Source organism: Pinus tabuliformis, chromosome 3_1, assembly GCF_031772625.1.
Source record: "Pinus tabuliformis cultivar Carrire ecotype Pingquan chromosome 3_1, CPIR1, whole genome shotgun sequence".
Taxonomy (NCBI): domain Eukaryota; kingdom Viridiplantae; phylum Streptophyta; class Pinopsida; order Pinales; family Pinaceae; genus Pinus; species Pinus tabuliformis.
In genome coordinates, this window is record NC_142301.1 from 938,086,662 (window position 1) to 938,102,964 (window position 16,303).

A 16,303-nucleotide genomic window follows, 5' to 3' on the forward strand; every position below is an offset into this window, starting at 1 on the left:
AACAGATCCTTTCCATCAAACTTCCTCATATCAATATTTGGAATGTGGTTTGTTTCGAACCAAAAGTTGGAGTCTCTAAAATTATGATTCACATTCCTTTTGTTCTCATCACGAGTTTTCATGGAATACCTTGTCACCGCTATGAATCATTTCTTGTAGAAACTTTGTCAAACCTTCCTTCAAATCTTCCATTTCCCATTTTGTTTCTTCTTTTAAACCATCCATCTTAAAATTCATCATTGCTTCTAGTTCATTTTTTGTTGCTCTTTGTGAGAATGGAATTTATTACACTTGATCTCATAATTTTGATATATCATGTTGCATTTCTTCCTCTTCTTCATACGTCATAGTATAGATTTCTGGGGGCTTAATGAGTGTATCATTTTTTTGTTTGTGATTCATTTTGGAACCAAAAAGTTACATCTATGCTTCACTATTCCCTTTGAATCACTTCAAACTGGTTTTTCAAACAAAAGTTATGCAATTTTAAAAATACATAATTTTTTTTTTTGTTTTTAAGAGCTTGATTTTGAACTTGTTGATCTAGTCGACCTTGAAACTATTATATCTCTATGATTTCAGTTTCCCAAGGTATGAAATTTTGTCCTAAGGTAGCTCTTTATGTCTTCTTTCCAACCCCACAAGTTAGACTGAGATTGGATTCTTCAAGGTAAAGTTATTCCAAATCTCCCATGATGAACTCATTATGGATTGGTTTAATAGAGAAAACTTGTATGGGATGCCATGTGTTACTGTTTTAACCTTCGACCTTGAAAAGCATACCTAGAAAAACATAATATGTTTGGAGCATACATAAACCCTAACTTCCTTAGACCATATCTCTGAAATTATGGTGAACCAAGGTTAAAAAATTTAATCAAATTTTCACCACGGTTTTTCATCGATGTGGTAAAAATTTCACAATTTGAAGCTTCACACAATATATATATATATATATATATATATATATATATATATATATATATATATATATATATATATAGATAATAATAAAAAATATTATAGCAAAAATGCCACGATGACTCTTTCGAAGCACCAAACCCCTAGGATCAAGAGCTCTGATAACAAATGTTATGTTTCCATATCAAAATAACTCAAAAACATAAGGAAATATAGATCAAGAATTTAATAATAAGCCACTTCAAGGGGGAAACCTCCTTTTACATCACATAAATGAGCAATTCTTAGAATATTCAAATGACATGACCTCCTTGTTATATATAAGAGTCTAAGAGAGGAATTGTGTTTCATTTTTCTTCAACGCATTTATAGATCAGGAGGTCTAATGATCAATTCCCGATAAATCTCTCTTTCAAGAAAAAGGCACATACACAAGAGAAGAGAAGGCCACTGACAAAATTTGGTGAGTGGGAGGTGAATGACCCAACTTCGATAGAAGGATTAGCTGTAATTTTTAAGGCTAGAGATGTAAAGAAGACATGTGGTACTACTCATATCCCAAGAATTCCTACAAAAATATCCTTCTAAAGATGACAATGCTTATAAAAACCATGGAAGTTATCCTCAAAAATAGTCCACTAGAAATTGGCTTTGTTGCATGTAGCTTAGTGTTATGGAATCCTAAGGAGCATAAACAGGAAGCAAATCATCTTCCCAAATAAATTTTAGAGTATGAATAGTGATCGTGGCATATAAGAGAAGTTTGTGATGGATCTAGCCACTCTTATTCTTATATGCCATTCTAGGAGGTGCCTAATGCATCGGGTTGAGGACAATATCAGTTTATGTCATTTCATGCTCTGGTTTTTATATCACTTTCAAAAGTATTGTTAAAATTGTCATAGTTTGTTGTTCTTTATGTCACTGATTTTATTGATCATCAAGGGACTGCATGCATATACTTTCAAATATATTTGGAACTTCTGTCGGTCTCATTGTGCTTTTGTGGCATGATATATTTTTTACTCACCATTCATACACACTATATGTGTCTACAAAATGTGATTTTTATATTCTTAAAAAAATATATGGTTTTATTTTTTCTATGGATGATATATATATATATATATATATATATATATATATATATATATATATATATATATATATGTAAGGCCTACATACCAATAATAATGTAAGGGCACAACAATAACAATATAGGGGCTACACTAGTATTATAGAGGCCTAACATTGGCATTTTTAGATAATCTTCGTTTTTTCAAATATTATTCACATGTTTCTTACCTCTTGCCTTCTTCCGAGTCAATTCTTTGGAGTTTGTTAATTGAAGCTATAAATAATTTTCATTGCTTGTCAATTTTTTCTTGTCATAGTATTCAATGTGTAGAGAATTTGTATTGGGATTATTGATGGAATGCACATGGATCATGCATAATTTTTTATCCAAATAATGGGGCAAGCTTCCAATTCCCTTTTCAAGGACACTAGCTAATTTTTTTTGTGATGTAGATATGACCACTTGTCATTGGAAATCAACAAATATAATCTACAGTTCGATCTTACCTCTATTGCAAATAATACCATTGAATTTGTTGTTCTCATATGGTATTCTATTGAGTTTGGGCTTCATCTCAATAGGTAGAAATAGGCGTTTGCCTTGACATGTGCCATTTTTAGGGGGATCTTCAGGTTTTGCATCTTTGTTGTTGGGTTCTTTACATATTTCCAAATTCTACACAAAAGTTAACAATTGATTTAACCAAGCTATGAATTTTTTTACACCTTCTTGGCTTCAAGTATTTCCTCCATTTTCATTACACTTGATGTCATATGTATCTTCAAGGGTCCTTGTAGCAGTTCTTCATCTATGTTTGGAACTATTGTTTGATTTTGGGTCATGCTTAAACTTCCATGCTGAAGCATTCTAGTTTAGCTACTTGATATCTTAAATGCTTTAATAAAATTTATCAATATTTGTACAAGTGAGAGATAACCTTCCAATAGCACTCACAAACATATTATAACCAATTGATTAATTTGTATTCACAACTCAACAACATTATAATGTAAAGTACATACATATACAATAGAAAAAATCGATTTAATTGGATAAGATAAGATGAGATGAGAAAACCTTCTATGGGAATAAAAACTCCAAATAATTCGAGTTTCATTGATGGGAACTACCCTTCTACCTTACATCAATAATTACAACAATAATGTTTTAGTTTCATGTAATTTGGTGCAACTCCTTTGTCTTCACTATAATTTTGAAAAGTTTGTCAAAATTTTTAGTCACTTATACTATTTCCTTTCTTTATGCTTTGAGAGAATCCTTTTTTCATTGTACTCCAAAACATGCATCCAAAAGTGTTATGATCTCTTTTCTGCGATACTAAGCTTCTTGATTTTGAATTAACCTAGTCCTTAGTGAAATTCTTGATTTTTATTCTTTGATTGTCCACGTGAAATAAATTTTTTATGTTAGGTCATTTACCTTAATTACCAGCTTAACATCTACTTGATTGATTTCTAAAAAGTTCTCCCCCTTTTGATTCTTTGGTCCATTATCAACCTTTGTGAATTGTAGTTTAGACACCTATGCCACTTAACATCCTTCATCATATTCATCCTAGGAATAGCCATTGACCATTTTGATATTTGTGCAAATTTTGGTCAATTTCTTATGAAATGATTCTTTTATTTTCATTGGGTTTCAGTCATTGGCTGTTGGGCCTTTCAACTAGGATCCATTTTCTATCATCCATAAATTTTTATCCTATGACATCCTTTTATTTTCTAACTTTTAGACGTTCTTAGATTCCTTGGAAATTCAATCTCTGATTTCTTTTCAGGTCACTATCTAATTTGATTATTGTGACCTTTTTATAGCCCTACTTATAATCTAGGCCTTAAAAAAACCTTGGCCTTCTTATCTCCATATTTAATCAAGTGCAATCTAGTTTTGAGTTGACACCTACTACATGTCTAATGTCATCCATTTTCAGAAAGTTTTTGAGTTTAGTAGTTAGGCCCTATAACTCTTCATTGCAAGTTTTGAACTTAAGCTTTTCATTGTGTTTTTCTAGCTTGTACTTAACAATTTAACACATTTTTCAACTAATGGTTGTGACATGGTTCCCATAGTCTTGAAAAATGGAAGTAACACCAAGTGATTCAAAAATTTATTTCTCCTTGCTTTGGGATGAGATTCCAAATTGCTACCATAACTTTAACATAATCAACATGTTGTAGGTGAGTTACATTTGAAAAAAAGATAAGTCTTGTGAATAAGTAATTTATTTTAGCCCCACCATATGGAAAAAAAGGCTAGTGATTGGGGAGGTCCATTTCCTCAAGGACTTGTTTAAGATTACCTCCTTTATGGTGAAAGAAAAGGGGATTTTGTCCAAGAACAAGGTTCTATCAAGCATATGGGTAACTATTTTGTACCTTTGTTAAAGTTATATGCGGTAATCTAAAGGTTAGAAGATTCATGTCTCCTAAGATTGTTGTGGTTGCAAAGGTTAAGCTAGAACTTGAGGGCATTCTAGGTTCTTTGTTCCCCTTGAGGCACCTTGACCTAGGGTAACTCATTTTTATCATTATAAATTTTGACAATATTGAAGTCTCCATAATTGATGCAATGGGCCTTAGGTAATTGATCAACCATCCATGTCTAGAAGGTTGCTCCAACAACAGATTTTAAGCATAAATATTGGATAGCCATAAAATCTAGCTATTTAGATTCAACAATGTCCAAACAAGTTGTCGGTTATGGTTAGTGTGTTAACCACCCATAGAGAGACAAGGTTTGTTTAAATTAATGTTGCTACCCCTCCCTTACCATTTTCATGGTTGGAAGCAAAAACAAAAATAATTGGCTAGAAAAAAATCATGGTCATTCTTTTAAAGAAAACTAAAATTTTTAACTTCTTCATAACATAAGATGTCAATACCAAGTATTCAGTTTCAAATTATTCAAACCTTAATTTTTCTACAAGCATGTGTAGGTCATTTATTATTCAATGATGCTAACTTCATTGGGATCTAGTAGAAAAGTAGTTCATATCATCACCATCATGTTGCTTGTCTAATGTGTTGAATGAGTTTGGGGAAATTTAATTCTTTAAAAGAGAGGTTTGAGACTGTGAAACCAATATTTAAGAGTATGGAGTTTGGCATGCTTTAAGTAATTATTAAACTTAGCAATCATTGAGGTTTTAGCAATGGGGGTGGTGGCTGAGCCCAATGACCTCCTCCATAAGCAGAATAGGCTTAAGAGGGTTGTTTGGTTATTTATTCAATTCAAGGCCATAATCATATTAAGTGTTTTCCTTGTAACAAAAATTTCTTTGGAAACCTTAGGAAATATCCCCAAATCGGACAACAAAGTTGAGTATATTGATCAATTGAGAAGTTTTCATCTTAGGTGGTAAGGACCATTGGGGTATTAAGATAGAACTAAGGATTAGGAGAAAAAAATAATAGTATGATTAGGTTCCTCCTCAATGATAAATTTGAAAAGAAACATTTTTGTTCGGATATGGGTAGTTTTTAGAGCACCAAATATGTGGCTCTGAGAGCTCCTTAACCCATGCTTTAAAAAGAAACTCAAGTGGAATATGGTGGATGAAATGACCAAGTGGCCTATGTTGTGGATGAGAGACTTCCTAGGGGCATCGTGTGACAACAAGGTTGTTAGGTCAATGAGTTAAAATGAAAGTGATGGTTGAGATTAAGGAAAATAGTACTAGAGCATTAATGCCTAAGAATGTTGAGTGGTTTTTACATAAGAATTTGGTGCTTACTTCCCCATTTGAACCTAGTTTCCTTGTACTCATTAATGGATTGTGCTTTCAATTCTTGATTCAATTCATACAATGGATTTTCTAGTGAAAAAACAAGGTTCTCCTTTCCAGTTTATGTGAACCCAAGTGATTTCTTCATGAAATCTTCATTTATCAAGATTCCATCCATTCAAGAAAGCACTCTTAGATCCATCTAGTGGATTTTCCATCCAAATTGTGCTACAACTTATAACACAATTCAAATATTGTTGATCTTAATTACCAGCACAAAGATCTCCTCATAGTTGACTCCTTTCTGTCAATAGTGTTTGGCTACTAATCTCACTTGTACTGGCCCATTATTCTACCTATATTTCGTTATATATTTAATGCTTGTTTTCACTTTATTGCTTTATTGTCTTTAGGTAGTACCACTACGACACCAAGTTCCACATCTAGTTCTTCTAAATTCAACCCATTTTTGTTGCCATTGCTCTATGCCATTCTTCATTCTCTATTCCTTCTTCATAACTTTGTGGTCCTTCAACACTCATCACTGCAATCGTCAACACAAAATTTATTTTATGTTGCTTCTACAACCACCAACTTTTCCTACATTGCAACTTTACATTTGCACACTTTCATCTTACTTTTTCCTTTTTGTTTTCACTCGTTCTATATGGTTATGCACTAGATTCTTCTACAATATTCAAATGTCATTGTGGTTTCTTCCAACTATTTTATTTATTTCTTCCTCATTTGATTCATCTTCTTTCCGTTTCCTTTGTTTTATAGGTCCAATAAATATCATCTTGTGCTTACTATTATAATTCTCAAGTTCATTCATTATCACACTCCCTTTATTAAAGATAACATCATGCATGTTGATTCTTTGTTAAACCTCAATATCCTGTGGCTATAGAGCTTTGGATTTTTCACCGTAACCCAACATCATATAATTGTGACCTCTTACGAATATATTTGAAATACACCATTCCTTTGGAGTGTGCACATGTTTCATGCTCCCATCTATAGTAAAATGCTTGAATGTATGTTTTAGCCCACTCAAACTTTATTTTTGGGCCATTTTCTATTTGCGTGTAAGCTATAATAGTTTAGATGTCCATAATTAGATGTTACAATCTGTTGTGGGCAACTAGTGTTGCCATTATGCTCTCAACACCAAATGTTACATCAAAGCAATGTGAGACATCTTCCTTATAGCCTTGTGTTCTTCTGTCACAATGTTTCTTCTTATCTATGATGAGAAATTTACTATTGTTAAAAAATACAACTTTATGATCTAGATTCATCATCCAACAAAAAAAAACTCTATTTTAGACTAGGGACACATAATACATTCTTCACATCTCTTTCTTCTTAACTGTTGATCAAAAAAAGAATCTCTCATTTGCTTGAATATCCAATGCTATATTCTCTCCAATGTTAATATCTCATAGTTGTTGTATCAAGCATCTTTCAATCCTTTTATTGTAACAAGTGAGGCTAGCAATGAACTTTTAATTCTTATCACACTTATTCACATCTTTCTTCTTTGATAGTCCAAGTATTTATGATGACAAACTAATCACTCTTGCGGACAAGAGCGATCTCCCTAGGTTTGGAAACCAAACACTAGAACAAAACACACACAAAAATATACAAACTTTCCCTAGAATATTGTTGAAAATGTAAACATGGACATACCTGGTAATCTGAAGTTTGTCCTCATTTTTTCTTTCTTTTTTGTAGCTCTTGTTTTGCATTTGATCCTCAAAGTCAAAACCTGCAATATCACCAACAAACAAATAATCAAGGCATTTAATATATAAAATATTCAGCATATTCTAAATGGATGATCAAGGAGTTCTATTACAATACTTGCACAATGAGACAACATAAATAGGAAAGAAATATATTTTGTATTAATAAGGAAAAGGAAAGAGTTACAACCAATGCCTTGATGTTGATAGCTTCCTCCCAATAGTCCTTAATTCCAATCTTGCATTCAAATCCTTCAATCGATACTTTAGTAGAGTGAAAGTATACTTCAAAAGTCTAAAAGTCAACCCCTTTTCCTTTAAGTGTATTGTATTTATAAGTCAAGGATGGAAGTTTGAGATCCACTTAGGTAGGAATTAGATCCACAATGGAAGGGATGGGATCCACTATGGTAGGGATGATAACCACTTGAGTAGGGATTCAATTTGATATCCTCATTGTTTAGAAAGATACCTCCACGAGGCTTCTATAGTGGAAGATTCATGACCTTTTTTATCTTTTACCCACGTAAAAAGACCGATGCACTTTTTGATAAAACAAGTTACGATGGTGACACAAGATGTTAGCTACATAAGGTGCACTGTCGCGGTTTGTAATGTTGGCACCTGCGATGGTCTTCAAACATAGGGCCTTTAAGGTATGTAATCCAAGATTCTTATCTTTCATGGAGAGGTAATTCTTCCATGCTAGGAATTATTGACAATAGTTCTTCAGATAATGAAAGATCTGAATTTGACATCATTTTCCTAGATGCGACAAAATAATGTGTAATAGATTTCCCCCTAAAGTATGAAGTTAGAAAAGGTATGATGACTAAATTTCTTTATCATGCAAAGGTTCAAATGAAGGAACAATTGATTCGAAATCTGTAAGTCAACAATGAAAATATTAATGGTTGTGTGACTGCATGCGCTCTGCTAGGTTTTCTTCAACTGCACTCCCTGTTTCGGCCCTCGGCCCCTTGGCATGGCCCCTGTGGAAGCTCCACCGGAGGAGGCGGCTCTTCAGCAGGCTTTTTCAGCATTGGTCAGATCATAACCTCCACAGAGACCTTGCCCTACAGTCTCTAAATTCGTGAAAAAGCTTGATGGTTTGCAGGAAGTAAACTTACCTCCAACCCTGCCTCGCATGGCTGCCCTTGCTCTAGCAGAAAGAGGGCTCATTGGATAATTTACTGAACTCTGGCTGTCACCAAAAACAGTGCAAAGATGGGTGGAAAGGAACTGGTCTGATAAAACTCAAGGGAAAATCTCCATTAGATTTTGTGGGAAAGGGTATTTCACCTTTCATTTTGAAACAAAAGAAGATAAAGACTTAATCTTCTGGAATGGGCCCTATTTCATGGACTCAAGAGGATTATATCTCAACAAGTGGACTCCGGATTTTAATCCCGAGTTGGACATACCAAGTGTTGTTCCTGTTTGGGTCCAGCTTCCTCACCTACCCCTTCATTGTTGGGGAGATGAATCAGTTCGAGCTATTGGAAATGTTGTAGGAAAATACATCGATCAAAGTGAACCTAAGGACAACATGCAGGGTTATGCTCGCATTTGTGTAGAAGTCGATCTGGACAAAGGACTGCCAGAAGCCATCAAACTCAAGGTAGACGATTGGACTCACATTCAGCAATTAGATTACGAGCAGATTCCATTCAAGTGCAAGGTATGTCATGAATATGGCCATTTTGCTAATCCTTGTACTAAACTAGTAGATATAGAAAACACTTCGCAAGAAGAGCAATTGGAAACACTGGAAAAAAAAAAAAAAAAAAAAAAAAAAAAAAAAAAAAAAAAAAAAAAAAAAAATAAAATAAAATAAATAAATAAATAAATAAAATAAAATAAAAATAAATAAATAAATAAAAATAAAAATAAAAATAAAAAATAAATAAATAAATAAATAAAATGCCCCTATCCCCAAGCCAAACCCTGAAGTTGGACCTTCTTCTCATTCACCTCCCAATCCTCCATCCTCCTCATCCCTCCCTAATTCTCTAATCCTTGATCGCCAACCAGATCCTCAACCCTCTTCTCCTTCCTCCAACCCATTCCACATCCTCTCCCCTCCTAAAGATATTCCTACCCCCGCGGTCCAAACCGATCCCTCAGAATCCCCTCTCCCTCTGATTATCTCCTCCTCCCTCCCGCCTGACCCACCCCCATCCAGAATCACTAGAAGCAACTCAAAGGAGCATGGTGCAACTCTTGACAATCAAAAGAAAATCGGACCAGGAAGGAAATCAACTAAACAACACAGAGATGAAAATGCCCAGAAGGATATAGCAATGGGCATCCAGAACCCCATAGAGTCCTACATCTTAGGACAAATAGACAAAGACTCAGTAAACAAGGATCAGGGAGGGTGAGAAACTTCCCGCAATCCTCATTTGAAATGATGAAAGTCCTCTCATGGAATAGTAGGGGACTAGGGCACCCCTCCAAATCAAATGCCTTAAGAGACCTAATCAATCAAGAGAAACCAGAATTTGTATTAGTACAAGAAACAAAGTAGGGATAGCTAGAAATGAGCAAAATCATTGCACAACATAAGCAGTATAAAGGATGTGCTTGTGAATCAAGAGGAGCCTGTGAAGGAATTTCTATGCTTTGGCACCAAACTAATTGGAGTAACACAGCAGAAACGATAAATCAGCATTGGATAAAGACTATTTTGAAGAAAAACTCAAGCAACCAACACATAGTTATTTACAATGTCTATGCGCCAAATCATTATAGAGATAACGAGCAATGTTGGGACTCCCTTAGCACAAATATAGCAGAAGAAGACAATAGCAACATTATTCTCGGTGGAGATTTAAATCTCATTTTGCACTCCAATGAGAAACGAGGAGGCTGCTTCTCCCCAGAACCATATAGAAATCAATTGGAAGCTATAATGAAGGATGGTGATCTTGTTGATGTAATTCCAAAGAATCGCAAATTCACTTGGAATAATCGTAGGTTGGGGAAAAACAACATTATGGAAAGACTGGACAGAATTCTGGTGAACGTAACCCTCCTTTCCACCTACTCTGTTGTTTATGCCTCCATCCTCCCTTTCACAGCCTTAGACCACTACCCTACCACATTGACCCTTGAATCCCATTGCCCTTTGGGGCCTCTCCCCTTCAAATACAGCCCATTATGGAATCAAAACACAGCAGCCAAAGATCTTATTCAACATACCTGGCGACAACACATTGAAGGATCGTCGAGTTATATTTGGGAAAGCAAAATTAAAAATGTAAAACATGCTCTTAAGGATTGGGCAAAAACCCACTACAAAGAGCCGGAAAAGGAGAAAAGAGAGGCAAAAGCCAAGTTAGAGGAACTCCATAGCACAATGGAAAAGCGAGGATACCAGCAGGCAGATAAAAATCATGAAGACAACCTTTACAGCCAGCTTTATCGCATTAGAAGAGAAGAGGAGCAGAAATGGAGAATCAAGTCGAGGCAACTATGGTTGAAGGGCGGGGACAGAAACACGACTTTTTTCCATAAGCAAACCACAGTCCGGAAAATTAGAAACAGCATTACCTCTATCATAGATAGAGAAGGAAATCAGCAAATCAGCCAAGGTGCTATCAAACAAGCTGCTTCAGATCATTATAGAGAACTCCTAACTGAAAATGGAGAAGAAGAAGATTACACAGACTTTTTACAATATCTGTCAAATAAGATCACTGCTGAAATAAATGAAAGTTTGAACAAAGAGATAGAGGAAGAAGAAATAAGAGGAGCTATCTGGGCCCTCCAGCCAGACAAAGCACCTGGGCCGGATGGCTTTCCAATTTGCTTCTATAGAGCTCATTGGGAAACTATTAAAAAATACCTCATCAAAATGATGAAATGGATTCAACGCAGAAAGAAAATGGGAGGCTACACAAATTCTACCCACCTAGCCCTCATCCCCAAGGAGAATCGACCCACCAACTTCTCCCGTTTCCGTCCCATATCCCTTTGCAACTCCTCATATAAAATCTTTACTAAAGTTTTAGCAGCCCACCTTAAGCCTCTGCTGCCTACGATTATCTCTGAAAACCAAGGTGGGTTTATGGAAAATAGGCAAATATCAGACTCCATTCTCCTTGTTCAAGAAGCAATCCACTCCAGCCATACCAGGAATGAAAAGGGATTCATCCTGAAGTTGGATTTGGTGAATGCCTTTGATAGGGTCAGGCACTCTTTTCTTATTGCTGCTCTCCAAAAAATGGGCTTTGCTGCTCCATTTCTTGAACTCATTAAAGCTTGTATCATGGGACCTTGGATTTCCCCCCTTGTTAATGGCAGACCTGGTCCACCTTTTCAATCTTCAAGAGGACTGAGGCAAGGCTGCCCTCTATCCCCTTACCTGTTTATCTTGATGGCTGAATCCTTCAGTAGTGCTCTTGACCACAAGAGGCGAGCTAGCCTCATCACTGGCATAAAGTACGAAGATGGAGTCAAAAACATTAACCATTCCCAATTTGTTGATGACACCTTGTTAATAGGAGGAGCGTCTGTAACTATTGCTCGAAGATTCAAAGCTCTTCTGGACAAATATATGAGATACTCAGGAGGCATGATCAATCATCTAAAAAGCTACATATATGGTTGGCATGCCTCAACCCAAACTCTTCATAATATAGCCAACATCTTTGGGGTACCTTGCAAGCTAAATTGGGACCATTTCAACTATCTAGGAATGCCAGTGAGCATAGGACCCACAAGAGCTGAAATCTAGGATACAACTCTTAATAAATTAAAGAGAAAAGTACAACAGTGGGGATCCACTTGGTTTAATCCGGCAGGTCGATTGGTCCTTCTCAAATCTGTCTCTCTTCTCTTCCGCTTTACCAGTTCACTCTTATGCACTTTTCATAACAAAATGGAAAGTATCCTCCGGCATTTCCTCTGGCAAGGGGGGGAAATGAAAAGAAGAAGTTTAACTTGGTTAGATGGAAGCAAGTTATCCAACACCAGGATTGCGGAGGACTTGGAATCAAATCACCTAAGCTCACAAACTTAGCTTTTGGAGGTAAGATAGTATGGAGATTAATTGATGAACAACAAGCATGGTGGAAAAGAGTTCTTGAAGCCAAATATCTCAGTAGCCCAAGGCAGCAACTATTAGACTGCGAAATTCCCACCAGAAGCAGCTCAAAAGTATGGAAACTTTGCAAAAAAGTTATCCCCTTCATGACACAAAATATCTCCAAGGTTCCCAAAGGAGGCAGCAATGTCAAAATTGGAGCAGACAAGATTATGGGGAACCAGCCTATCAGCAGCCAGCCAGGTACAGATCAAATTATCCTCTTCCTACACAACAAAGGAATTCATTATTTGGATCAAATTTCACAATGGGACATAACTTCGTAGACTTGGAAGGGATGGAGCTTCCCTCCCATTCCCATAAATCTCAAGAAGAGTGTTGACAATCTTCAGGTACATCTCCACAACATTGCACCAATCATCAAAAATGGCATTGACAGTTTTCGATGGGATCCCACAGGTTCTAGTTACACAATTCAAGCTGGCCATCATTACTTGTGCAGTAGGGACTATCCTGCTCCTCCTTGGATGCACTGGAAAACCGTTTGGAAGTCTAAGGCCATCCCCAAAATAAAATTTTTCATATGGACCCTCTTAAAAGGGAAAATCCTTACCACTGAAAATTTGCAAAAGAGGGGTATAGTTGGGCCCTCCCGATGCCCAAACTGTCAAGGGGTAGAAGAAACCATCCAGCACCTTTTCATCTCATGCCCCTTTGCAATCTCTTGCTGGAATGGAATCTCCCCTTCTGGCCCTCCCCCTTGGAACCCCCAGCATTCCATTGGTGAGATTCTAAGCATATGGAAGAAGAGCTACCCTTGGCAGCATAAGAAGAACAACATAGTTAAAAGGGTGTGGGATGCTCTCCCCTATGCCCTTCTATGGAAAATTTGGCTTGCAAGGAATCGCAAGATTTTCAGAGACAAGGAGACCATCACAAGGAAATTATGCAGTAAAGCTAAAAGTCTAACGCTAGAAACCATCGCTGCTAAGAACACAAAGAAAATTGATATTGCCAGCCTCTATGTAGAAGAAAGAGACTTTATTGGCAGCTTGACAGACAACAACAGGGGCATACAAACAACAAACATCTACAACCAACATTCCAGCATTCCCAGTCATAATTGGAAAATTAGAGTTAAACAAGATGAATTATGAGAATGGCTTCGGAACAGTAATTCCCATTCCCTCTTCTTTGACGGAGCCTCTAAATCCAATCCGAGAGTGGCAGGGGTAGGGGGAGTCATTTATAATCCCAGTGGCGATGTCATAGCAACCTTTGAGTGGGGATTGGGGTCTCTATCTAACAACAGAGCAGAAGCGCTTGCCCTCTATCAAGGTCTTAATCAGCTTCAAAAACTTGGCATCAGTAAAGCGATGGTTTTTGGAGATTCTGCTGCCATTATTAGTGTCATGATCAGCAACCATAAGGCTTCCAATATCTTCATCCAACAAACAATAAGCAGATGCCAAGCCTTAAACCGCCAAAATTGGGATCTTCGATTCTACCACGTGCTCCGCGCCTTCAACAAAGAAGCCGATAAATGTGCCAACCAAGCATGTAGCAGATCCAAAGGAAATCTCCTTTGCAACAATGTGGAATTCCAACATCACTTACCTTGACTTTTTCTCATGGCCTGTGATAGTATTTCCAAATCCGATCCCTGCAGAAAACTTAAGAAATATCCTAACAGGATCCAACACAATCCCTCCTCTGCCAAATCTCTGTTAGCGAATTTTTCTCTGCCCCTCAATCCCGCTGCCATCTCTGCGCTCTCGATCTCTGGTCGACCCCATGTCTCCCGTGACCCTTCCCTCCTTCCCCTCGTGAATTTGTCCTGCCCTTCCAGTGTTCCGCTCTTCATAAACCCGCCCCCGCCCCCTCTTTCACATTTCAACATTCAAAAGTTGAGGTCCCGATTCCCTTCGTTTTTTCTCTGTCTCCTATTCAGCAGAAAGCTCTCTGCCACCTTCGCTTTCTCTCTCTTTTCCCGTTGCTCCTCAGCTCCCTCTTTCTGTGCCCTCTTCAGTGTTTGTCCCCCTCGCCCTCCATTTTCTTCCTCGAAAGCTTACCTCTTCCACTACCCTAATTCACATATCGACAATAGTCCCAGCTCCATCTCTGTTCCAATTGTAGCAGGCCCCTTCTTTCCACTCTCAGTAACAGGACAACATTAAGGACTCAAAAAATGGCACGGAGTGAAGATTGTTTACACTGTGCAGACCTCCAGGCGGATTTGGAACAAATCAGAGTGCACCAAAGAATTCTGGACTCCAAAATCAACTAACATGCTCGGATGACCAGTGAAAAATATGAAGCTGACCTCAATCTCTTCCTCCATAGGATCTTCTTTCTCTAGGAGCAGTTCAACGATCTAACCAATTGATGCAGCCACTCTCAAGAGTCAATCGACATCCTCAAATATGCTGGAGAAACGTAATGTGCCCAGCACTAGCTCTTCAAGCCTCAAGAACGCTGAAGAAGACAGAAAACTAGATGAATCAACGGCTCGCCAGATTAGCCATATCAATATAGACTAAGATGTACTACAAATTCTGTTTTCTTTTATCTCAGTTTGTCAAAATCTTCACTTGCATATGTTTTCCACAAGTCAGAAATGACAAAAGCTTAGGAGAATTTTGTATCACAAACCACCTCCTAGCTCCACCTACGGGCCTCAATCATGTAACTCAGGAGCTTAGTCTCCCAAATCTTTTTGGAATATAAATAGCAACCGACTACGTTAAAAAAAAAAACAATGAAAATATTACAATACAATATCATTATATGATAATCTCTGAGGTAGACATTCCCATACTCATAATACAAGTAAATCTAAGCATAAGTATGGAAATGTACAAAGATCCATGTCAATAGAATGAGGTCATCGCCACTAGACATACATCATGGATGAATGCTTGGAAAACTTAGTATAAACATAGCAACCGAACATACATTGTGGATCTATGTCATAGTCATGAATAGTCAAAAATCCAATCTAGATATATCAAACAAGATCCACATTCTTCATCTCTACCTATTAGTAGTACAAATCTGACCATGTGAGTAAATAGCTTGAGGTCGAACATGGCAGAAACCATCTAATTATGAGTCAATGATGAGAACCGTTAACAGATGTGAGAGAAACCACTAGTAATGACAATTGCCCTCAAGGTACTCTAATACATTCTATGGGTGTGAATAAGTGCTCTGAAGTCAAACACCCATAAAATAATTCGATCAAAGGCCAATGATGTAAACCTATCATCAAAAGAGAGGAAAATTGCCATTGAGGCATGTAAGTTCCAAGGTATTGAAAGGTTTATAAGTCAACTCCCTAGATAATGTGTTGAAGTTGATACGAAGTGATTCGCCACAGGAGTGCCTTGATGTACCCCCCATCAACGACATGAAAAAAGCATCAAAATTTGAAGTAGAACAAAATAAGAGTGGTTAAGAACTAATTTAGGGATGACCGAGACGATATAAGGCTTTTAGGACTACAAAATTGTTTGAATTAGGTTGAAATTCTCTTGAACATATTGCCAACACAACAATTGACTTGGAAACACTTGAATCAATATGGGACCAGAGATTGATATGGAGAATTTTAATGGGACATGATCAATAGAGAGACAAGTGGACTTCCCAACCCTGACACGAAGAGTGACGGAGTGTAATGTTCAAGAGTGACTTGTTGCCTTTTCAAATACAAAGTTTATATATCTCTTCCCCAATTCCCCCACCATTTCTGGAAA